This window comes from Ceratotherium simum, chromosome 3, assembly GCF_057802395.1.
Source record: "Ceratotherium simum simum isolate JZ-2026a chromosome 3, ASM5780239v1, whole genome shotgun sequence".
NCBI lineage: Eukaryota > Metazoa > Chordata > Mammalia > Perissodactyla > Rhinocerotidae > Ceratotherium > Ceratotherium simum.
In genome coordinates, this window is record NC_141902.1 from 53,083,407 (window position 1) to 53,109,480 (window position 26,074).

At 45.2% G+C, this 26,074-nt stretch overlaps 1 protein-coding gene and 1 long non-coding RNA gene across 5 annotated transcripts in view; one reads left to right on the plus strand and one right to left on the minus strand.

Moving 5' to 3' along the window:
• The window catches only part of LIPC (lipase C, hepatic type), a 165,032-nt gene that overhangs the window by 39,443 nt on the left and 99,515 nt on the right, over window positions 1-26,074 (plus strand). The gene's annotated exons all lie outside the window — the stretch shown is intronic.
• On the minus strand, window positions 14,964-21,295 carry LOC147917568 (uncharacterized). 3 transcript variants are annotated; one of them, XR_015551723.1, is made up of 4 exons: window positions 21,233-21,295; window positions 15,960-16,063; window positions 15,483-15,650; window positions 14,964-15,123 (listed from the first exon to the last, which is right to left on the minus strand). It is a non-coding gene; the product is annotated as an uncharacterized LOC147917568 (long non-coding RNA). The 3 variants fall into 3 exon arrangements; XR_015551724.1 differs by lacking the exon at window positions 21,233-21,295 and having other exon boundaries at window positions 15,494-15,650; window positions 15,960-16,165; XR_015551722.1 differs by lacking the exon at window positions 21,233-21,295 and having other exon boundaries at window positions 15,960-16,165.

Below are 26,074 nucleotides of genomic sequence, written 5' to 3' on the forward strand. Positions count from 1 at the left end.
AGACAATTGCTGCCTCCTGCAGGTCCTCTCACCCTGCAATCTCCATAAATGATTCTGATACATGCCCCCAACTTGACCTCAAGATGAGAGTCACAACGAGATGGGCAGAAGTGAATTGTTTTCTCACTTACTCCTACCTCCCTTCTCCCACTTACCTCCCTACCTGGGGCTGGAGGAGGGGCTTGATGGTAACTGGGCCTGCCTCCTTGGGACCCCTGGAGTTGGAGGAATCTGGCCCCAATTTCTGACAACACTCTAAAGAACGTGGGTTACTTAGCACCTGGTATTTCCAGCAGAGGTTCTGGTGCCAGTCCTGTTCACAGTCCTCTTATGCTTGCTATTTGCAACATGTTTTCACATAAATTAGCTCAGTTGACTTCCCAATGATCCTATGAGGCATTTAACCTACAAGGAAACAGGCTTAGAGGGGTTAAGTGACAAGCCCAAGGTAACGTGGCCTGGTGGTAGTGGTGGGATAGGAACCCAGCCCTGCAGCTCCTGGGCACCTGTCCTCTCCCTGCTATTTCATGCAGATGCCTCAGCAACACATCTTGCGGCTCTAGGCAAACTTAAAGCAACTAGTCAGAAAACCAGCTTGTTTCCAAGGCCACCAACCAGCTGACAGTGGAGGGTTTGGGGAATGGGATTTCCTTAGAGAAAACACCAACTGGTTCAGATCATGGGTCCTGACTATTGTCTTTCCAGGCCAAAGCCACATGACCCCAGAGAACCTTAAGTTGGCTTCGGTCAGCCAGCCCCTCCAGCCTTCCTGCGGTAGAAGAGGATATAAGTTCCAAAGCAGAAAGCTGGGCATGAGCTGACAGGGCGGACTGGCCAAGCCCTGTGCTCTAGCCCCATAAAATACCCAGCCCAGGTCATACGGGGTCAGGGCACCATCTGTGCCTTCTGGATGGCTCTGTCTGGAATGATTCATTTCTGCACATAGTGGGTGGAGGTTCGTGGTTGTACTCCCTATAGCCGCCAGAGTGCATGGTAATTTTCTAATCAACAGATGGGGTTGGAGCCCCTGCTACACACAAGAGGATTCTTTCTTCAAGTTTAAATAAAGACATGATGAGCATGGGACCCTCACGTGCCCTTGTCCCGGGCAGAACTTCCCTCAGGGCTGGGGCTCAGTGAGGAGCCACCCAGATGGGCTGGGATCATATTTCTTCACCAAAGATGAAAGCCCTCACCCTTGACAGAGCCAGTTGTTAAATTTCCAAGAATTTTGTAATTAAGCCCAGCCATTATTTAAAAATTAAATTATAAATAGTTAGAATTATGCATCTCAACAACAAAAAAACAACCCAATTAAAAAATGGGCAAAAGACCTGAACAGACATTTCTCCAAAGAAGATATACAGATGGCCAACAGACACATGAAAAGATGTTCAAAATCACTAACTATCAGGGAAATGCAAATCAAAACTACAATGAGATATCACCTCACGCCCGTCAGAATGGCTATAATTAACAAGACAGGAAACAACATGTGTTGGAGAGGATGTGGAGAGAAGGAAACTCTCATACACTGCTGGTGGGAGTGCAAACTGGTGCAGCCACTATGGAAAACAGTATGGAGATTCCTCAAAAAATCAAGGATAGAACTACCATATGATCCAGCTATTCCACTCTTGGGTATTTATCCAAATAACTTGAAAACACCAATTTGCAAAGGTACATGCACCCCTGTGTTCATTGCAGCGTTATTCACAATAGCCAAGACTTGGAAGCAACCTAAGTGCCCATCAAGGGACGAATGGATAAAGAAGCTGTGGTATATATACACAATGGAATACTACTCAGCCATAAGAAACGATGAAATCCAGCCATTTGTGACACCATGGCTGGACATTGAGGGTATAATGCAAAGTGAAATAAGTCAGAGGGAGAAGGTCAAATACCGTATGATTTCCTTCATTAAGTAGTAGATAATAAGAACAATAAACAAACACATAGGGACAGAGATTGGATTGGTGGTTACCAGAGGGAAAGGGGGGAGGGAGGAGGGTGAAAGGGATAATTTGGCACATGTGTGTGGTGATGGGTTGTAATTAGTATTTTGGTGGTGAACATGATGTAATCTATGCAGAAATAGAAGTACAATGATGTACACCTGAAATTTTTACAATATTATAAACCAATGTTACTGCAATAAACAAAAAATAAATAAATAAATAAATAGTTAGAATTAAATAAATTATGTTAAAAAAAAAACTGTAGTAAATACTCAAAACTCCTCTGTTCCTAGTTATTTTCCTTGTTGTTACATGCTGTCAAGTCAGCTCTGACTGCTGGTAACTGCATGAATGAGTGATGTCCACAGTGTCCTGTCCTCAACAGCCCTACTCAGCTCCTGTAGCCTCATGCCTGTGGCTTCCTTTATGGAGTCACTCCATCTCATATTTGGTCTTCCTCTTTTCCTGCTGCCTTTAACTTTTCCCAACATTATTGTCTTTTCCAGAGTCCTGCCTTCTCATGATGTGCCCAAAGTAGGACAGCCTCAGTTTTGTCATTTTTGCCTCCAGCGATAGTTCAGGCTGAATTTGCTCTAGGACCCACTTGTCTTTTTGGCAGTCCAGAAAGGGCTCTCCTCCAACACCATATTTCAAATGAATCCATTTTTTTCCTGTCATCCTTCTTCATGTCCAGCTTTCACACCCGCACATAGTAATTGGGAATACGAGGGTGTGGATAGTCTTGGCCTTAGTCTCTAATGACACTTCCTTACACTTGATGATCTTCCCTAATTCTTTCATTGCTGCCCTTCCAAGTCTCCGTCTTGTCTTTATTTCTTGGCTGCAGTCTCCATACAAATTGATGACTAAACCAAGGTAAACAAAATCTTTAACAATTTCAGTGTCTTCATTGTCTATGTTAAAGTTGTGTAGGTCTTCTGTGGTCATGATTTGTCTTCTTGATGTTCAAATGCTTTGGCATTCTCTTCTTTCACTTTCGTCAGAAGTCGTTTCAAGTCATGGCTGCTTTCTGCCAGTAAGATGGTGTCATCTGTATATCTTAGATTGTTGATATTTCTCCCTCCAATCTTCACGCTTCCCTCTGAGTCTAGCCCAGTTTTTTGTATGATAAATTCTGTGTACAGGTTAAACAGATAGGGAGATAAGATGCACCCTTGTCTGACACCTTTGCCTAGAGGAAACCATTCTGCTTCTCCATATTCTGTCCTGACTGTGGCTTCTTGTCCACAATACAGGTTATGCATCAGGACAATCAAGTGCTGATACACGCCCATTTCTTTCAGAGCAACCCATAGCTTTTCATAATCCACATAGTCAAATGCTTTACGTAGTCTATAAAACATAGACTAACCTTCTGAAATGCCTTGGAGCACTGCAGTAGCCAATGAATAATCGCAATTAGATCTTGTGTGTCTCTCTGTTTCTGAAATCCAGTCTGGACAGCAGGCTTTTCTTATTCCATATAAGGAAAAAGCCTTTGATGCAGTGCCTTGAGTATCACTTTACTTGCATGGGGAATCAGAGCAATGGTCCTATAGTTACTGCACTCCTTGGCATCTCCTTTCTTGGGGATCGGGATATATACTGAGTGTTTCCAGTCTGTATGCCATTGTTTTGTTTTCCATATTCGTTGGCATATTCTTGTTAGGATTTTGACAGATTCAGTTTCTACGGCTTGAAATACTTCTATTGACATCCCATCTACCCCTGGTGACTTATTTCTTCCCAGTACTTTCAGGGCACTTGCACTTCACTTTCAAGAATTACAGGTTCTTCCTGATAAGAATCTTCTTCACAGGCGTCTGCCATCCTTTCATCTCTTCTGTCTAGATCTTCAGTGTACTGTGTCCACCTTCCCTTTATTTTCTCTTGATTCCCTGTTGGTCATTCAGCATTTCTAATCTAGGTTTAAATTTTCCTTTGATTTCTTGGGTCTTCTGGAGGAGAGCTCTTGTTCCTCCTTTTTTGTTGTTTTCTTCTATTCCTTTGCCTTGGCCTTCATAGTAGTTCTCTTTATCTCTACGTGATAGTTGCTGAAAAACTACATTCAGGATTCTAACCCTGCTTTTGTCACCTTTTACTTTGGCTTCTCACCTGTCCTTAACAATTTTTAGTGTTTCTTCTGTCATCCATCTCAATTTTTCTTTTCTTTTTACTTCAGGCATTGTCTTTTTGCATTCTTCCTTAATAATATTTCTGGTTTCAGTCCATAGTTCTTCTGGTTCTCGGTCAATTAAGGTTAATAATGCAAATCTGTTTGTGTGTTTTTTTTTTTTTTTTTTTTGGTGAGGAAGGCTAGCCCTGAGCTATGCAAATCTTTTTTTTATGTGGACTTTAAAGTCATTAGGAACTTTGTTTACATTATGCTTTGGCACTACGGTTCTTGTAGTGCTCTGCTTCAGCTCTACTCTGATATTTGATGTGAACAGTTCGCGGTCAGGACAATAACCTGCTCCTGGTCTTGTTTTGGCAGAGAAAATACAGCTTCTCCATCTCCTGCTTCCAATTACATAGTCTATTTGATTTCAGGATTGGCCATCTGGTGATGTCCATGTAGACAGTTGCCTGTTCAGTTGCTTGAAGCAAGTTTTGCAGCAAGTTTTGCAATGGACGGATTGTTGGCTCTGTGGAAATCCTCAAGCCAGTCTTCTACTTCATTTCTGACCCCTAGTCCAAATATCCCGACAATGTTCGATTCCAATTTATTTCCTACTTTTGCATTCCAGTCCCCTATAATTATCAGCATGTCTCATTTGGGTGTATGATCAATTTCTTCTCGGATACTTGCATAAAAACTTTTGCTTTCATCTTCTTCAGCATCTGTAGTTGGAGCATAGACTTGGATGATGGTTGTGTTAATAGGTTTTTCCCAGAAGTCTGATTGATATTATTCGGTCAGACCTTGCATTAGAGCCTCTAGCTGCCTGTGCTACACTTTGCCTCAGTATTAGAGCCACTCCGTTTCTTCTGAGTTTGTCATTTCCAGAGCAGAACATTTTGTAACTGTCTGGCTGAAAGTGTCCCATTCCAGTCCATTTTAGTTCTCTAGCGCCAAGCACTGCAATATTTAAACGTTCCATTTCTTGCTTTACAATTTCCAGTTTACCTTGGTTCATGCTTCTCATGTTCCCTGTTCCAACCGTGTGTGTGGGGTGTGGCATCGGACTTCCCTTTCACCTGTGTGCCCTTCAGCCTCGAGACATCCTTCCAGCTTTAGTCTAGTTGCGACATTAGCAACAGTGCTATTTGTACTTGTTCTTTGCTCTCCCCAGCAACTGTCTGAATGCCTTCCAACCTGGGGGTCTCATCTTCCAGCACGATCTCATATTTCATTTTGGACCGTCTCATCATAGGCTTTTCAAGGTTAAAAGGTTTAAAAGAAAGAGAGAGAGAAAAATGCAAAATATAGCAGTGGTTTATCATTGCCTCCTGCTGCACGGTGTGTGGGTCCACACATGTGCTCGGATCCATCCATCACGATCACCAAACATCTATGACATGTAAGTGCCCCTACAGGAATTATTTTCCTACATTTTACTATTATCTCTGTTCTTCAGGTTATTGACATTTATGATGGAAATATATATAATGATGTACTAAAGTGCGAGTTCTCAACTCTCCATTAGTAACAATCACACTGGTAGCTTAATAGCAGCCGTGATGATTGTATTTACACATGGAAATTGGAAAACACTACAAATGCATTTTACATAAATAAATACATATATATATATAAATACAATTAATCAGGGCTTGATTTATTGTTTCGTTGACTCTGTAGAGCAAAGGTCAGCAAACTTTTTCTGTAAGGGCCAGGTAGCAAATACTTTTCCCTTTTTGTAGGTCATACAGTCTCTGTTGCAACTACACAGCTCTGCCATTGTAGCACAAAAGCAGCTATAGACAACAGATAAACAAATGGACATGGTCATGTTCCAATAAAACTTTATTTACAATAACAGGTGGTGAGCCAGATTTGGCAGGCCATAAATTGCCAGCCTCTGGTCTAGACTTAAGAAAGCCATGGAGAAAATGTTAATAATGAATTTAAAAGTGTATTGTGTCTGTAGTTGCTCCGATTGTAAATAGCACAAAAAATTGAGGACATATTCTTCCAGGATTCAAAAACAATTATCTGATACATTAAAGAAGTAGCTCATGTCATTGTTGAAGGATCGAAGTTCTAACACACGTCTTCATTGTTTCGTTTTTATCTTATTAATGTAAATGAAAATATCAAGCAACATTTATAGCAGAACTATACATGTTTATCATTTGCAACGAGTTGGCTAGCAATACAAAAGTTCAGCAAAAATCACTGAGAGCATTCTGTGGGAATCAATTGGCTATATGGAGTTTACAATAAAGAGTATTGATTATTTTATTATTATTTATAAATTGCATAATATACATCCTTGATATCAATAAAATATGTAATAAACTTATGTATGTATATATATGCATACATTTTTTTCCAGGAAGCCAGTTGTTACATATTTCCCATCACACTACTGCCTGAGGGACATCTACATAAAGAGACCTAACTGTCCAGAGCAGCATACATTAAGGCCCAGAGGCATGGTCCAGAGCCCAGGGAAGGGGAGGGGTGTCAGGGATGGAGGGCCGGTCAGGAGGGCCCTCCGAGGTGCCTGGAAGGCTTCATGGAGGAAGTAGGGCCCTAAAGAGTCACAAGACTAAAAATTAATGGCTAGTGGCTGTGCTTCTGGCAGGTAAATAGCATGGGCGAAGGAGTGGAGATTGGAATGCCCTGACTCTGTCAAGGCTGCCACAAGAAGGTCAGCATTGGCAAGCAGTGGGAGATGAAGTGGGGCCAGATACATTTAATGACATAGAAACATGCTATAAGGTTCAGCCAAAAAAAAAAAAAAGTCACAAAACTTGTGCATTTGTGTTAAGGAAAAAAAAAAATACATTAGAAGAAGATGCACTTAAATGTAAATAGCTCTGGGTGATAGAATTATAGCAGATTTTGTGTTCCTGCTTCTTAATACTTTTCTGTACTTTTCTATTATTCTGAAGTGCTGTATATTACTTTGATAATCATGAAAAAAATAAGTTTTTCTGTTATGAAGGGCAAAAATCAGACAGCCCTGGAGCATTGGGTTAAACTGGAATCCAGCGCCAAGGGCAGCACACCTGGCCTGATGCAGCCCAGAGGCCCCTGGAGGGAGGGGCTAAGGACGGGTGTAGTGGAGACTAGAGGTGATCCCCCTCTCCTGGGATGATCGTGGGAGTACATGGGTAACCACTACTGATGTGCTCCACTCGCATGGGTCTGAAGTAGCCCTGTCCACACAGAGGATCTACCTGACCCCTGAACCTCAGGTAGATGTCTCCTCTCTCTTTTCTCCCCTAAGCGCTAGTTTGCACGGGTTCCGGCCTCCACATTCACAAAGGCAGAACTAATTGGGAAAAACAAGAGAATCTCTGTCCTTTTAGGGCTTCAGCATTGCTATTTTCCTAATTAAAGGAGTATACTTTTTTAAAAGTGCACCTGACTCATAGAATTGGAAAATTGGAAGGGCTCCAGAGAACATCTAGTCCAACTCATTTCTTTTGCTAATGAGGAAATAAAAACTAAGGAGGTAAAGTGGCACACGCAAGGGCACAGAGCAAGGTGGACACTAGTCCCCAGCAGAGATGACACCCAGGACCTCGCACCTCCTTTCTCAGCATCCAAGTACCATCAGATGAGGCCAGAGCCTCATCGCCAGGTGATGTGGGCAGAGCAGCCCTAGGCTTCAGAGCATGGAGGATTCTAATCCTCCCTCAAGCTTACCCATGGAGAGCAAGAATGTCTACAAGGCACCCAGCTTATTATATGCCACTTGCTTCTCCAGGGCAGAGCCAGAGCGGAAATGCTTTTTTCCCTCTGTGTACACCACACACTTGGAACATCTCCCTCAGTGCATCAGACCACTTTCTCCCCACCCATGTTGGGTGACACCTTCAAAGCTGTCTTCTCCTGAAGGCCTTTCTACAACTAAGGCCACGTCATTTTGTGATCAGTCACCTTCATTGTTATTCTCTTGATTCGCCAAACCTGCCAGGTAATACCATTTGGTAATCAAAAGGGCTAACAACACTGGCTTGGTCATTTTCTCCATATAAATTTGACTGAAGTGGATATAAGATGAGAATTTTCACCTTGCACCTAAATACCTAGCAGCCTCTGTGATTCACACAATTCTTTTTCCTCTCCCTTCTGGGCCAAAGCCCATGTCTTCATCCTGCCACTGATGCTGGCTCTTTGGGTATTTTCTGCACGTCTCTCTGTGTATATGCCACGTTGTTAGTCTTAAATTATATGCTCCTGGAGTACAGGGGACATATCGGTTTATGCTTTTCCTGATCAGGAGCATCTGTAGCTGGAGGATTAAGAAATACATTTTCATGAGCTGGATAATAACAAAATTAAATGGCAAAAGTCCTTGCTGTCCCCAGTAGCTGGAGAGCTTTAAAATAAATAAATAAGCACCTATTTCAGTTTTTCACTCCTATAGAGACAGGGAAAATTCTGGAGAAAAATTTGCACCCATATATCCTGTGCCATACCTCTTAAAAGAAGAATAAAATTTTAAATAGGGTAATCAAGAAGAGCTTACTAAATGTGATCACAAACTGACCTTTGAAGTTTGAAAATGGACTTCCCTGAGTAAGGTGGATGTGTGCTATGGTGAGACCAACAGCTGAGCCTCCCCACCATGTCCCTCCACCTCATGCAATTAAAGCCTAACCCAGGCAGGTGAAAACAGGCAACCAGAACAACTGTGATTATTCTTTGTATTGGTGTATATGTTGTTGTTATCATTTATAGCAGAGAGATGGTCCTCATCCCTGGCTCTTTCCTCCAAGTCAAAACATCTAGGATGACACCTTCCAAAGAATAAGCCTCATCTGAGGCTTTCTCACCTCTAAACCCTCTGTCTTAGGTGCTTTTAGCTTTTAGATCAGCTTTCCACCAGAGCCAAATAACATTCTGTTGTTCCTTTCCCCATGAGAAAATCTCAGAAACCAAAGAATCCCCTGTTTCCAAGCTCTTCCAAGAAGAATCTGGGTCATCCCTGTGCCCCAAGAATTACACACCGAGTACCACCCATCTCTGTCCCAGTCCCACTTCTGTCGCTTGTCCTTGACCCCAGTTTCCCAATAGAACGGGGGAAAAGGGAGTTACCTTTCTAAAAAAGGCCCCTTGACAATCATTTCTCTTGTCTTTAGGAGATGGTTTAAGTTGCGCATTAGGCCAATCCCAAAGCCTGCCATCAGTAACACCAGTGAGGTCCTTACGTCCATGGCTTCATTATTTTTCTAATGAATATTTAAGAGTAAAAGTTAATATATCACAGATCATTGAGAAGCCTATAAATCTCCCTTTGGCTGTGGATGCCTAGGAGGGAGAGAGAGGGGACTCGCTTCATTCATTTTAAGTGGGATATGTATTTCCTAGTTCTACGGGGACGAAAACAGCTTTCAGTCATTGAAAGCCAATGGCTTTGTGGACATGAGGTGGGGCTGGCCTCTCTCAGCACAAGAAGACTGCTGGGAAAGCTAGTCAAAATCTAGACCTCTGACCTTTCCCAGTGAGCAGGAAGTGACACAGAAAGTGTCTTCTTAGAGACCCTTCTTTGGATAGTGCTCACTGAGGGGGTGAATTTTTGCTGGTGAGGTTGTATTTTAGTCCTTTGCTAAGTTTGAGTGAAACCATCTTTTCAAAGCTTTTGGGGAACTGGCTTCATTGTTTTTCCCTTTTGGGATCCCTTTGAGAGAGTTAACAATAAATACACGCATACATAAATCAAAAGCTAAAATGACATAACAAGTCGAAGGCTCAGTCCAGGTTTCTAGGAAAGCAGCAGTTTCTGGAGGAAGTCCCACCCACTCCTAAAAACGGAAAAAACACCCAAGATGAGAGTCTACCGGCAAACAGGTGTTTAGTATTCCCTCAAGTCACGTGAGTAGATTTTTATGTTTTTAAAAAAACAAATAAACATTTCTCCAAATTGGGCTTGGCTCCCTACTGAGGTAAAAACCAGCCCTGGGCTCTGTGCACACCGTGTTCTGGCTGTGTCTACAGCTGTCACAGGAAGGAACTGGATAGTCCACACCCCCGTCCCAGAGACGCCTGGACTAAAACAGATTCCGGCTCCATTGGGGTGGGATGGAGTTATCATACGGGCTCACAGGCCCTGTGCAAGCAGCACGGCTTCCTCCTTGGCACACAGGCCCTGGACAGGGCCCCTGGGTTCCTCCGAGATCAGAACACAATCAGATCTGTAGCTGGCCCACACCTGACAAAAACTGGCCTCCCCCTTTTCCTTAGAAGGAAAACCCACCGGGGTCATCCTGAGGGCTCCTGTGCTAGGCTGTTTGGGTTCTGGCCTCTCTGCTTCCCAGTCCGCAGGTGGATGTCTGAGTACAGCCCTGTGGGGTCTGTTCTGGAAGTGCTTTCAGCTCCTAATAAGCACCGCTCAAGCCTGCTCCAAAATACCCGAAACCTCTCAGCTCCTGGAGCCTTGGCCCACCAATGACCTGGCTTTGGTCTTTAAGGATATTTAAAACTAGTTCTGAAATAAAGTTTTGCCCTTTTCCTGGAGTTCTAAATCTACATGTGAAGCAGTGAGGTAGGGGCTTCGGGGAATTCAGGAGGTAGAGAACAGCTTGAGGTGAAGGGAGGGGTGTTAACTGTCGGGGTAACTGGGGGTAAACTGGAAAGGGAAGGAAGGAAGAGCCAATGGGAGGCAGCGTTGCAAACCATCATGGTGGGCTCTTGGGGCTGGGGATGACCCACCTGACCAGAAAGAAGGAGCTTCAACATCCCAGAGCCTGGTACTGTGTGCCAGACGCTCTACCAAGCCCTTCACAGTGGTTAGAATCCCACCCACCACCCTCACTCTCACACTGCACGGAGCTCTTCTCATAACAGCCCTCTCAGTGACTGGGAAACTTGGGCCAGTAACCTGACTTGCTGAAGCTCACTCCACTAGCAAGGGGCAGGGCTGGGCTGCGAACTCCGAGTTATGGACTGCAGGGCTCATGCAGGTCATTTCCTCCCCACCTCGGTATCTCCCAGGGAGGGTTGGAGAAGCTCTGGAGCTGGGAATGATAGGGCACTGGAACAAGGAGTTGGGGAAAGAGGGCAGCCTGTGAGAGGGAAGGCAGGAGACCCAGGACCCAGGGCCAAGTGGCTTTGGAGTGTGGCCTGGTCATTTAGCTCTTTGGCCCTCATTTTTTCTGTGAAGGGATAAGGTGCTTCTCTGAAATAGGGAGCGTCAAGTCTTTTAGCAAAGGGCTGTGTGCTTGGGGCTGGTCTGCAGGCTGATTGCAGGGGAAGAAAGCAAGCCAGCAAGGCCGGCTTCATAGATGTGCAGAAATCCAGATGTGGGGCAAAGATGGCAATGCTCAGGTGCAGAAGGTGTGGTGGTTCCTGCTGCAAAAGAGAGGTCAAAGCAAGATGCAAGAAACACTTCGGAGGAAAACCTATGAGCACTAGGAAATTGACTGGAGTAATGATGTTTGCTGAGGGCTGTGCTGTTACCCCACCAAGTGCTCAACTACCAGTCCTCACCACAGCCCTGCTGCTCTAAGCATCACCATCATCCACAATGAGGAAACTGAAGCTTCGAGAGGCAAAGGAACTTGCCCTGGGTCACAGGGCTGGCAGCCGGCAGAGCCAGGATTTGAACTCAGGCTGGCTTAGTGCAGAACCCGTGTTCTTAACCCCCATGCAATTTTGCCTCCTACCTGTGTGCTGAAGGAAAGAACCACACTCTCCTTCGGGCCTCTGCATTTCACTCACATGGGCCTTCACAGGATGCCTCCTCCGCTCCCTGGTCCAAATGCTCCTCAAAGTCCAGATTCTAGCTCCTCCTTAAAACTTCCATGCCCTGCTCTGCCCGCCCATCCACACCTATGTCCCACTGTTTCCCCATGGCCCAGGCCTGCTCCTGGAAGTCCTGGAATGTGTTATGCTCATCCGTCCCCTCTGCTACCTATCTAGTGTCCACACCTCCTCATCTAAGCTGCATGCCAAATGTCACCCTCTGCCCCCAGAGGTAGGCCCACCCTCTTCTTTGCTTCTGGCCTCTCTTTACCTATTTCTTGCATGTGTCACTCTGTATTTATTATATATATTTTTATCTGCTTGTTCATATTTCTACCTTCCCTATAGGACTGTGAGCACTTGGAAGGCAGAAAGAGGCCAGGCCCTAATCCAATCTGTGCACAGCGGATGGTATATAGTGGGTGCTAGATAAATGTTGATGACTGAATTAACGTGATTGATTGATTTAATGAATGAATGAACATCTGGGTCCAGGAGAGGGGTCCTTCTGGCTCCAACTCCATCCCGCTAAACAGAATCATGTTTAGTGTTTGTCATAAAGGCTTTCTATGGCCTTCTTGAAGAGTTGGTACCACTAGTCCACTTTCTGCCTTGTCTGTAATCCATCCTATTGGTTTAGACACACACACTCACACACACACTTCTTCCTGACTAGACCCCAGACCAAAGCTAAAGAAATAAATGTCCCTCACCTGCTCCGTTCCCACCTAGACAAATTAGGTCTAAGCACGAGAGGAGAGAACTCGGGCAGGGCAGGGGATGGGCTAGCTGAACTGAAGCTAGTACCTTAGAAGTAAGGCTCCGTAAGGCTCCGTGGAGCAGGGTAATTGCCAATTTGCTTTTCCCCCACCTACATGGCAGCACTTGGCTTCCGCCTCCTCTGTGACAGGGGCACAGCCCTGGCTCAGGGCCACTCCAGATTATCCTCCCCTCCTAAACAATCCTTAAGGGAACCCGTTGGCTAAGCTTTGGCCTCTGCAGGCCCAGACAGAGAGCAGGCCTGCAGAACGCCTTCAAAGACCAGCCCAGCTCTGCTCCCGGCCCCTGCATGCCAAGACAGGTCAGCGGAGTTATTCTTGGTACTCATTAGCACTTGCACAAGTTCTTGAATTCCTCCTATACAGCTAAGTGGCCCCCAAAATACTGCAGATTCATCCTTGCTTTTGAAATCATTGTAGGAGAAGCCGAGAAGTTGATTTCATTTCTTCCCTCCCAGCGGGAACCCCATTGGAGCAGCACTGGGGCAGCTGGCTGTCATGGAGAGTGGAAACCAGGCCCAGTTCCACAGTGATAGACGAGAGCACTGTGGCAAAGGACCTCCCCTCCTGACTGCTTCCCCTGCTGCCTGCCGGCCGCTTTAACCAGGGAAGACAAAGAGCAAAGGACAGACTCCCGAGCTGTGGTTCCCCGTGGGCCCTGAGCAGGTGCCACTACTGGTCATCTCAGGCAGGGGCTCGGGGACCAAGGGAAGGAGAGAAAGGAGGTGCCAAGTGTCTTGGGCTAGTACCTTCTCACAACCAAAACAAACAGACAAAACAGGATGTTGGGTGATAGGCTTTAGCAGCGACCCTAGTAACGCCAGCAACCACTTAAAATTCCTGATTTTTTTAATATATCTGGTCAGGTCCTGCCTGTGCCAGCCTGTTTTGTGTGTAAGGAGAGTGGAGAAAAGTAAGGAAAATTGGTAATTACAGTTTCTAACCCAGTGAAAACATGGTAGGAACTGGCCCAGAAACACCCCCCCACACACACACCTTTACTTCTTTGGTTATTAAAATTACACACACACACACACACACACACGCACACACGCACGCACGATGTCCCAGGGGCCTGAACTCAGTCCCAAAGTTCTTTACCTTTTCTCCCAGGATGACTAGAGGCCGTTTTTCCTCAGGCCGTAGCCTGTCCTGGTCTCCCCAAGTGGGCACTCAGGGTCCCCCCACCACCCACGCTGCACTATTTGCACTATTTAGATGCGTTCCAACCAACCAACCAACAAACATACACCAACCTTTTTCTGCCTTATTATTCCACTTTTCCACCCCTCCTCCCCTTACTCCTTCAGGACACACTTGCCTCAAACAGTGCTCACCCCCCTTCACTCTTCTGAACTTACTCTCAGGCTTCTCTCATTTGCTAAGATCCAACTGAAGCCTCACTTCCCCCACGGGGGCTTCCAATCCTCCCACTTCTCTGAATACTGCGCTCCTTGCAGCTAACTTGTGCTGAGCACTTATGGTGCCAGGCATTGTGCTAAACCCCATACCTGAATCATTTTCTTTCAGTTTCCCAATAATCCTATGATCCCCAGTCATCGGATGAGGAAATCAAGGCTCAAAGCGCTTACATAGCTTACTCAGAATCACACAGCTAGTAACTGGCAGAGCCAGGATTCAAACCCAAGGGTTCTGACTCAAAGCCCATGTGGTGATGGGCAAACAGAGTGGCTTTCCGGTCCACAGCCCTGAGTTTGAATTCGGGCTCCAACACTGACAGCCTTGGGGGAAGTCCTAACAAATGCTCTCTGAGCTTCAGTCTCTTCCTCTAACCACACTAGCTTGCGGTTAGGATTAAAGGAGATATCCCAGGAAAGCATATGCCCCTTTCCTCGTCTGCGCCATATAATTTTAACACTCATTGTAGTGCCTCATCGTCTCTCACCAATTGTCTCACAGGCAGTAGTCTGTGCAAACTAGGAGATCAGCACATTCAGTGGGAGACTAAGGCTAATATTCTGGGTTCCTACAACCTGGATAGCTACTCCCAGGGGAAGTTCCATAAATATTTTAATTGGTTGGTTAAAATCTTTTAAAGGGAGCTTTGCCAAAAAACACTTTTGCCACTGGAGGAATCTATGACCCAAACCAAATCAAGCTTCCAGAATCTGCTCTTCTCATTCCCTGTCCCCTCTGTCTCTCCTCTTCACCCTTCTCTTTCTGTAGTACATCCGTAATGCGACTCCAGGCCGACTCCAACTTCCTGCCCATTGCTCACCTTCAAGCCTCCGCTCCCACCCTCTTGCCTCCAACTCCTCTATCCCATCTGAGCCCCTGCAACCAGCGCGGGTCAGCCAGGCTCCTTCTCTCACCAGGAAAGAAAGAGAAAAATCCGTCAGGTCTCCTCTCCACCTTGAGATTGAGCAGGTAGGTATTCATCTTCTCCAGTCCCAGCTCTCCAACCCCTCTCCTGCCCTCTCTTTCAGGGACCCAGCCTTGGGTCCTTACCAGCTTTTCCAGTTTTCCATGACTGTTAGGAGCCCTCAGCTGTTGTGCTCATCTGGAAGGAAAAAAGTCAAATAAAGGTACTTATTATCTTTGAACATTTGATTTCACAGTACATCTTGCATGACTCACAAATATGAGGTCAATACAAATAAAATCATTTAAATTGCCTGATATTAAACATTTCTGACCCAAAGAGCCAAAAGCTTTTTGAGTGATAGTTACATTGATACAAGAGTCACAATGACAGGTTTCAAAGATGAAAGTAATGGCTTAGAAAATAGAGCAGTAGAGAAAACACAGATGAAAGGCAAATAACCCTATTTGAAATCCAAAGCTTTCATTTTTGGGGAAAAAAAAATTGCCAAAAGCACTATTTTGTGTTAAAAAGATCATAATAAAAAATGCACGCACTTGCCACCTACTTGAGTTTTCATCCTTCTGTGTACTTGTCCCATTCCATCTTTAACTATTGTGGCCTTTGTTGTGATCCTGTTGGCTGGAGTTTCCTGAGCTGGTGCTCCTGGAGCCTGGTTTGCATCTTCCTAGGAGAGATGCTGGTAACGGAAGTGCTATGGACACCTGTGGATGGGCGGGGCCACCTGAGTGACTGAACTAGGCTCCAAAGAGCCCAACTCCCCATCCACATAGTAGCCCAGCCAAAGACCAGCCTGCTTTCCTACACAACTAGAGCTTAACAGGGCTTTCCACTAAAACAGCACATGATAACAAACACTTACCTAGTACCAATAAAGCATTTTATTTTAAGCAAGATTTAAAGACATATGAACATTAAGCATCTGAACTGCTGTTCTTTTCTTACTATTTATCACAGCCTAAGCCAGTCCTTGAGTCTCTCCAATGTAAGTAGAATACGATTTTCTAACTTACCTTCAACCTTCTTGGGGTCAGTCCCTCCCAGGCTTCTTGTTTTTCTAGAACTTTCAGTGGCTTCACCAGGCATCAGAACAAGTGGTGCCTTTCTTCTACTTTATCTTTAAAGCCCAAATAAAAGAATATTACCATTACTAGTCTGCACTGGAGTGAGGAAAAGCCCTGCCATCACAGGCCTATCACTTCTCTGGGTGTTCGGAGTTTCCATATCTTATCCCTCCAGGGACCAGGGGAAGATGATTCTTTGTCACATATACCCTACATTTGTCCATGTCACTCTTCTAATCAGAGAGGTCATTTCCCCCACTTTACTGCCTCCCTGACCTCAGCTCTTTGCGTTTTGGAGCAAGATACGTTTATTCATGATTGTATTTTCTTAAAATTGGTACTTATGAATGCCAACAGTTTTTACACCTGGCTTCTGACCCAGACTTTGCTCTTACATAGTCCTAATGAAAATTTAATAGTTTAAAAACCACATTTAGTGAGAATTCTATGAAATTCCACATGAACAATGCAAAAGATTTTAAATGGAAGATTAGAGTGATCAATTAAATAAAGATTATAGGAAATTATTGACACGTACGGCTGGGCTGGGCAGAAGAGGCAAAGACCAAATGTCCAACCAAGGGCGGGTGTGAGGTGTGGGTCCGGCAGGATCACAGATCAGACCTCTAATAGATGGAGTTAAAAGTATACAGTAAGCTGGAGGGAGCAGGAAAAGAGCTTGGGTCAGGCATCCATGTGCCTAGGAAATCAGTTAGCACAGGAAGGCTCAGACAAGTCCTGGGGGTCCCAGGACTAGGAAGTTAAAGTCAGAGAGTGCAGTCATCACCAATAACACGTCAGAAGAGTGCCAAAGCTCTCTGTCCTCTGTTGCCTTCTCTACTCTCTGTGGTGTGTGGTCAAACTAGCTATAGGAACTCACGAAACTAGAGAGAGAATCTCTCTAGCGATGTCTGTCACTTCCAATTAACACAGGGACAGAGGAGTTAGATCTTTTGGTGGATATCTAAAAATCCTCTGAAGTTCTATCAAGTCCCATCTCCTGATGATTAAATGCCAGTTCTAAAATAGGAAGGCTTATTCCCAAAACCAACAGATGTTTGGGCTGTCATCATTATGCTTGTTCTAGACTCACGTGTGATTTCACTGTGAAGTCCTGTCTGTGTGATTTATTAGGAATCACTTATATAAGATTATTTGGAAAATCTTACTAGTCATGAGGTATCTATCTATCCATTTCAATTATTTGTCTTTTATAACAATGCAAAGGGGCATTTTGAAGGAGCACTTGGTCAACTTTCCACTTCAAGAAACCTAAAGAGACTCTGGAAATTCCCCACACTCTTTAAGGTGGACTTTATCAGGTACCTTGGTTTCAGGAAAAGTAGACCAATGTTTTCTTTTTTGTATACAATGTAGTCTATAGTTATAGAACCTTCAACAAGCCACTTAGCTTCTGGGGCTCAGCTTTCTCATCTATAAAATTATAGTCATCAATAGACTACATTACCTCCATGGTTCCTGTAAGTTCTAAGGATCTAGATTATTTTAAATATTCTGTTAGCTATCTTGACTAAACTGGTGTCACAGGTGAGAAACAATCTGCAAGACTGAAATTCTTCCCTGGTTTATACTTACTAGGTCAGAGCCAACCACTTTATATGCTATTTGGGTTGCTTTTTGCTAAACACATCATGACCTTGTCCACTTTGAAGGTCATTTTTCTGCCCATTCACATAGCCCCATTCCATCAGCACAATCAGCTGAGCATTTTACCTCTGGAATGCACATGGATTCTTTTTTCTTTTTCCATATCTTATAAAAACTCGTCTATAGTAGTTATTGCAATTACTAAGTCAAGTCACTTTTCACATGTCTTCATTGAGAAAATTATCCCAATTTTTGTCCATGCCTTTATTCTAATGAGTAATAATTCCAGTTTTCAAAGTACTTTTCAGACACCCATTGCCTTATTGGACTCCTCACAACAATCCCCTTTTTTTATAAAGTAATTTGTTATCCAATATTCCTACTCGTGTGTCGTAGTTATAACAACATTTTTCCTACTAAACTTTGGCAGGAAATTTCATCAAATTCTTTCTGATATTTAAAATGTTTTCCATTCATTGTATTCCTACCCAAATGCTTGCTTACCTGGGGAAAGAAATCTGGTAGACCAATGAAGCATGAATCCAACTTACAGAGGGTCATTGGAACTGAGAGCTGAAATGGCCATCAGTGATCATCTGTCCCACCCACCCCTGCACATGGGACCTTGTTCCAGTGACCAAAAGGTACTTGTATTTCAGACAAGGGTGTTTGAGGTGCAGAACATTTGATTATGGGTTCCTTATCTCTGTAAGCTCCCCTGAGTCGCTCCTGAGCTCACAATTTCTGATTTGCACATTTCGTATCCCACTGGTGGCTTTTCCTGGTCCCCTCACATAAGCAATTTTTTCTTTCTTCAGAGCTGCCCTTTCCCCAAGATGGCTGCTTTGGCTTAATGAATCAGCTGCAGTGTCTGTGATGTGCTGCCAGGTTTTCTGGGAGGCAGCTTCCCTGGGCTTGGTGGGGCAGTTAAAGAGCCCTCTGGTCTTCCTGCTGGCTGTTTACTCTGCTCCCTCTTCCTCCTAATTAATGCCTATGTCTTATCAGAGTGGCTGTTTCCCAGAGTAACTGAGTGATTGATGTGTTTTGTTGTGTTTTCTTTTGGAACCCTCCCAATCTGCCCAGACTTGAATTAATTGGGGTTTGCCCACAGTTTCAGAGTAATTCACCCACCAGGTACCCTTACATCACCTCCTGCTCACCACTTAGAAAAACCACAGCTAATGGTTGTTTGGCAAGTCTCAGTGTTCACAGGGTCTCCCACTGAGGGTCAGGGACTGCTCCGTGGTTGACAGCTTGGGCTCTGGGGTCAGCCGAAACTACCTCTGATACAATGCTCCTGACAAGGTGCTGAAGCTTCCTAAACTTCAGTTTCTGAGACTGTAAAATAAGAATAATAGGACCTACTTCATAGAAATGTTGAGAAAATTAATTGAAATAATGTTTGAAAAGTGCTCAGTACCTGGTAAGTGCCCAATGAGAGAGTTATTACTGATTATCTCACTCAACCCTTGGGAATAGGCAAAGCAGCTCAACTTATCCCCAGATTAGGGATGAAGACAGTGTGTTCAGAGAGGTCACATTGTTCACCCCATGCCACACAGCACACACAGGAGCCCCAACAAAGTGACTCCTAGACTTGTACTCTTTCCACTTCCCCAGCAATGCCTCTCAGAGCCAAGATCCGTATCCTCTATGACAATGGTTCCCAAAGTGTGGTTCCCGGACCCACAGCATCAGCATCACTGGGAAATTTGTCAGACATGTCAGTTTTGGGGTCAGACCTAATGAATCAGAAACTCTGGGGATGGGGCCCAGCAATCCGGGTTTTAGCAAGCCCTCTAGGGAACTCTGATAACGCGTTCAAGTTTGAGAACTTCCCTCTGGACATGGCAGAGCCTGAAGCCCCATATAATTTGGGATGGGGAGGGGAGGCTCACTTTAAGAATACAAAATTAAAAATACAAAATTAGGTATGAAAGTACAAAAGAGGTCTTGCAAATAGGAACCTAAACTTTAAATTTCATTTGCTGCAGAGTCAGTTCACCTCCATCTAGACTCTATCTTTTTAAAGCTATTTGGGATTTTTTTAAAAAAATTGATCACCCCCAGGTGAACAGCCTTCCTTATGCTAGATGACTTTCCATCATCCTCATTATCTTCATGGAATATGTTCTTTGAATTTTAAGACTCTGTAAATGGGAAATTTGTTCATAGAAGAGGGTATTCCCCATGTACAAGCATAAAGACCAGCTTTTAATTTATTTACTTTATTTATTTATTTATTTTTGCTGAGGATGGTTGGCCCAGAGCTAATATCTGTTGCCAATCTTCCTCTTTTTTCTTGAGGAAGATTGTCCCCGAGCTAACATCTGTACCCATCTTCTTCTGTTTCATATGTGGGATGCTGCCACAGCATGGCCTGAGAGTGGTGTGTAGGTCCGCACGCAGGATCCAAACCTGTGAACTCCGGGCCGCCGACGTGGAGCATGTGAACTCAACTACTATGCCACCAGTCCAGCCCCTACTTTATTTTTTATTAGGTAGCGTATTCACACGGTCCATTGTTCAAAAGGTACGAAAGGATATATAGTGATAAGTCTGAGTAACTTTTATAAGTTTTTTAAATAAAATGCATTTTTTTAAAATGGATTTTTTTCTATTAAGAAATTAATACTTGCTTAAAACAGAATTTAAAAAAATAAAAATACAGAAAGAATCACATTTAACCTGTCATCCAAAGCTGAAACTTAAGATCTTTCTGAATACCTTCCAGATATGAGTAGATAAAGGTGGAGACTGTCCTGTTGTCTGCCTGCCTGTCGTCTTCCTAATACCTGACATCTCTCTAAAATATTTCAAGCAATGGGTGAGAAATGGGCTTCCATAAAGGTGAAAAGAATTGAAGCATGGTAGCATTTTGTGGGGAAAATTATAAGCTTTTGAAATTTGTGGAGGGCCCAGGACATACCCAGTAATCCAAGAGTCTAGGTCAAAGATGGTAAGTGGCTTTTAGCTCAAGTAACAATTCCATTCCATCCGGGATGCGCCTGAATGGAGGATTGTGAGATGACACCAGACTCAGTGTGGAAGAATGCTGTAATTCATTAGCCGTGTCTGTCATGGTCATGGGAGGAGGGAAGGACAGTCTGAGTGCCACACACCTTGTCATAGTGATCTAGGGGTGGGCTAAATAGTGAATGGAGATTTGGCTAAAATATCTAGAGTCAGTGCTCCAAAAATATGAGTCAACTGAATGAATGAATTAAACCAAACAGAAATGCATGACTATCCAATCCTCATCGTGTAGAGAGGCTTAGAGAGGGCAGGTGCCTGAAGGCCCTGCAACCTCCTCCTCCCCTCACCCAGTCATAGCTGTCCTCATCGATGCTTCCGCAGCCAGTCCAGCCATGTGCCCTTTCCCTCCTCTGAATGCCCCTCGGGCTCCTCTCCTTCTGGCTCTTGCCTGTCTTCCCATTGAAGCTTCCTGGGGGCAGGGGCCAGTCGTGTACTTCTTCTCATTACCTTCCTACGTGCACAACATTCCTGCACAGGCCGTGAGCTTTCCCTACCTGCCGAAGGTAATTAAGCTCTTTGGGCTCCTGAAGGTCTTGGGCCACACTCCTCAGCCCCTCAGACATGTACTGGGTACTTACTCTGCCCTTTGTATCCAGAGATGAAGAAGATCTAGCCCCTTCCTTCAAAGGGCTCACAGCCTGTGAGGGGAGTAAAGCACATACATAAATCATTATAATTAAACAATAAATTATAAAACTATAAATGTTATACATTTAAAATGTAACTATAACTAAATCATTATATTTATTTAAATTAGAAATAATAAGAGCAACGAAGTGCCAGGTATGGCTGCTAAGCATTTTACTCACCTACTGTATTGCATATCATCTTTACAATGGCTCTGTGAGGTTTACCAGTAGTATCCTCATTTTCCAAATAAAGAAACTGAGGCTTAGAGCATTTGAGTCACTCACCAAACTAGTCAACAGAGAAGCCATGATTGAAACCTAGGTATGTCTGACTATGTTGTTAATAAGAGAAGAGGAGGGTTATTTCAATTTGGGTTTGACTAAGAAGGGTGAGTGTTTGGGGTAACTTTGAAACCAGGCCCACCACCCCTATCCTCCAACATTGGCAGAGCTGGACAACTGGGGCAGAGCAGGACAGAGGCCAGAAGAAATATCCACTGCAATCCCAACTACTCTGACCCAACGCCTCAACCAAAGATTCCCCCACCCCAGCCCCAGCCCGGCCCCAGCCCGGCCCCAGCCCCTGAGCGCTGGGTATCAGCTCAGAGCAGAGAAGGCTGCTGGGAGCCTGTGGTTCCTGCATTTCCTGCACGTAGGCTGCTGGGGTGGGTTTGATGTGACCACAGAGAGGCGGGGAAAACTGATGAGAAATCAGAGAGCTGCCAGAGAGTCGGAGATGAGCCACAGGAAATGCTTTTGTCTAAAAATATGCCATTTCTGAAAGGAAAACAGTCATTAGAGGGTGTGAGAAGCCCCCGTGGTGAGGAAAGCAAAACAGTAAGACTCACGGGGAGGCCAGTGGAACAACAGAGAAGCCCATTACCCACCCACTTCCTGTGTGATTAGCGAGACTTCAGGAGGATGAAAGGCAAGCAGACAAAATGACAACCCACAGACAGAACTCCAGAGGAAATGTCTGAGGACAGCATCTGAAGATGCAGCCGGGAGGTAGGAGGAGAAGAAACTGTTCCAGTTAATAGTTTTCTCACGTCAGCTGGTTCAGCTATAGATCTGACTAAAATTTCCTGTGTACTTGCTATATGCCAGGCACAGTGAGGGGCTTTGCATACATCATCTCCTGCAATCCTTTAAACAATGCTGAGAAGGAGGAACGTGAGTCTTAGAGGTTAGGCGACTTGTCCAAGGTCACAGAGCTGGTAAGGGACAAAGATGGGCCTACATCCCAGGTTCCTGACCCCAAATCTCTCACTCATTCCAGTGCACGAAGCTGGCTCCAGAAAGATCAAGGGTCCTGACCATCCCCAACCTAGACAAGTCAGGGCCGGGCACCCAGTTCTCCTGGTGGACTACAGCCGTTTTACGCTCTTTCTCTTGTGTGGAAGCAAATCCAATTAGAAGGAAACTCACCATCTTTTTTATTAATGACTCATTGTCAAGTAAAACACGTTGCAGCCACACCAGATCCACCTACTCACCCAGGAATGGTATAGTCTTGGAGTGGGAAGGTAACACCTCAGCCACTTGACCCAAAGTCTTTCTACATCAATCATGAAGCAACTGTCCCTCTCCTGCTGAGAGTTCCAGCAGGGGATTGGGGCAAAGGCGCACGGGGACCTTAGGTGGAAGAGAAGGGGACAGTTCCTGCAGGGGCACATCCTCTGTGCCAGGAGCAGTAAAGAGTGCTTTACATGCTTTCTCCTTCCACCCTTCTCCACCTTTGATGTAGGTAATTTGTCGCCATCTTGTAGATGAGGAAACAAAGTCTCCCTTATATTGAGCCCAGATCTAGCTCCTTTTGTATCAGAGTTTGGCTTTGGGGAACACAGAGAGCTAGATCTCCTCCATGAAGACATGAAGGGTTGCTGTGAAGGTGACATTTTCCTCAACCCATCTCAGTACCCCCCACCCAGGCTAAATATCTTCAGGGTCCCTCAACTCCCCTCTCAGCACACAGTCCTCATCCCCTCATGGACACAAAGTCACTCCCACACTGGGGCAGCCAAAGCCTGCCGGCGAGTCTCCTGGCCACCCCCACAAGCATGAGGGAACAGCTTCCAGGTCCCCATGGACTCAGGGCCTCAGGGCAGCCACCAGAGCAGAGGGGCACCCATCTCTGTCTACCGAACTGCCCTTGCTGAGGACACTAAAGATTTCTCAAACACCGCCTCCGATGGTCCCTTCTCAGCCCTCCCTAGTTAGCCCTTCCCGAGGCAGAGCACTGGAAGTCACTGTGGACTTCTCTCCCTCCCTCACACCACATCTGGCCAGTCAGTCCAGTTGACCCTCACCCCATTATGTCTCTCACACACCCCTACACCCCCATGCCTTTATCCTTTTCACATGCCTACCCCCTCTTCCCTGCACTCCTGCTCTAGGCCCTTAGCAGGTCGCCCTCTCCCATCCATCCTCCACCCTGCAATCCCAGTGATCTCTCAAAGAGGCAGATTTCATCATGTTTCTTGCCTGCTTAAAATCCATCAAAAGCTCCTCATGGCCTCTGGAGAAGATGCAACTTAGCCTGGCCGCCAAGGCCCTCCACCATCAGCCCCCTGCCTGCTCGCTGACCATCTCCAGTGACCTACAGCTTCCCCTCCTCTGCCCAACTTCCCCTCCTCTGCCCCTCCTTCCCCTCCTCTGCCTAACAAACTCCTGTTCTTCCTTCAAGACCCAACTCAAGTATCCTCTCTCCATCGCACCTTCCCTGACCCTCCTGCCCTCAAATCAGAGGTGACTGTCCCCCTCCTGTTTCCCAGTAAATGGAGGTATTGAAGGACCACATGAGCTAAGTCATGGCATTGGTCTCCATGAAAGCAGCAGTCCAGGACAGGGCCCAGACCTGGGCAGGTTTAACTGTGCAAGACATTATATAACAATAGGTACCACTCTGTGCATTTTCCATGTGGCAGGAACTATGTGAAGCTCTTTACCTGCATTATGTCATCTGAAAGGATTGAGTGAATTAATTTATATAAAGTGGTTAGCACAGCGCCTGACACAGGGTGAGCACTGAACAAATGTTAGCAATAAAAGTGACAGATCATTTAGGGGACAATTCTTATGCCAGGCAGCATGCCAAACAGAGTTCATGCATTGTCTCACTTCTCACAACAACCCTGGGAGGAAGGTATTCCCAAATGACCCCATTTTACAGATAGATACTGAATCTCGGCAGGGCTAAGTGATCAGCACAGTTTCTCCGTGTCTCTGATACGCAGAGAGCCAGGTGGTCCCCAGAGCTCATTTGGGAAGAAAGCAGGTCAGGTTCTTTCAGAGCAGAACCTAATGAGATATCCAGGGAAACACATGGTGCTGGGAGTCTTCATCTTCTGTCCTATTTAGTCTAATGTCACATTTTACATACCATCCTCCAAGGGACGCAATTCACAGGAAGCAATGTGGACTGGTTCCTCCTGATTTCTTCTGTGTGCCAAGTAGTTTTGCCTTCCTCCTGGGCTAGCATCACAGGTGTCAGCTGGAGTCAGTCCCCTCCTTCATGCAGCTGGGTAAACTGAGGCCCAAACAGTTATAGTGATTCACACAGAGCTAGGACTAGAATACCCGGGGTCAGTCTGTTGGCCGGTCTGGGCCCCATTCTGATGGCTGCATGCCAAATGGCAGAAACATGATGTCATGGAAGGAGCACAGCATTTGCAGTTGGACCCTCGGAAGCCCTGATTCTGCCAGGTGCTGGTTCTGTGACATCTTAAACAAGCCATTTAGCCTCTCTGAGCCTCAGTTTCCTATGAAACAAGGCTGAGACCTCCGTCCTTACAGGGCTGGGGTTGGAATCAAATGAGTGGTGTGTGTCCCCATGTTTGGGGGGCTGTAAAATGTTCTACAATTGCTGCCTGTTAGCAGTTCGCTCAGAGGAAAGTCCATCTGGTCTTGAACTCTGTAGCCCTTCCGTTTCTGTGCTTCCTGCACCTCACCAACAATCAGACTCATTCTAACTCAACCTGCGCCCATCAAGAGCGGCGCTGTCTCAGAACAGTCAGTCCTGCACCACAGAGGCCTCACGCTGGGTTCAGGTCGTCAGTGTTTGCCGAGCTCTGAGTGGGAGCTTCCCCCCAGGCTCCTTAACATTTTCCTTCTAAAGATATTTTCCCTTCAACTGTCGTCTACAGGCATCGGTGATGAAGCCAGCAGGTTGTCTATAGAGTTTATTCCAGGGAAGAAAAGGGTTCAGCCACCTCCCACCTTTTTAAACAAAATCTGCCTTGATTTGCTCTGCCAAGATATATCTTTGGACAGGGTAAGGTGCTTCTGAGGCTCCAAGAGCCCCATTAGAGCTGAAGAAAGAAGTGAAAGAAGGAAGCGGGGGTGACACGCCCACCATGGTTCAGCAGCTGGGCCCCAGCTTTCCAGAAAGCCTGCTTAGCAGCTCACCACAAAGGACCGGGGTCCTGGGGACAGAACTGGAAAGGCCGAGAGAGAAGATGTGAGTGGGGCTCACAGACATTTTATGGGCCAAAACTCTTTTGAAAGATAATAATTTGGGGGAAAAAATATTCACTGTGTCATCTTAAAGGGCACAAAACTCCACATACAGGAAAATAAAAGGTTTTAAAATCATTGATAATGAATCTCCCTTTAAGCCCTTGGAAGACACGTCTCCATTTGCCCCGACTGCCCCTGCTGGAAGCTCCCGCACAGTCCTAGAGATGGATGATGTAGACGTTAGAAAATGCCTGTGTTTGCTGCTTCCTTTAATTGAGGGAATTGCCCAGCTAAGCAGTAACTGAATTTCATTTTTAGCATAGAATACTTGAT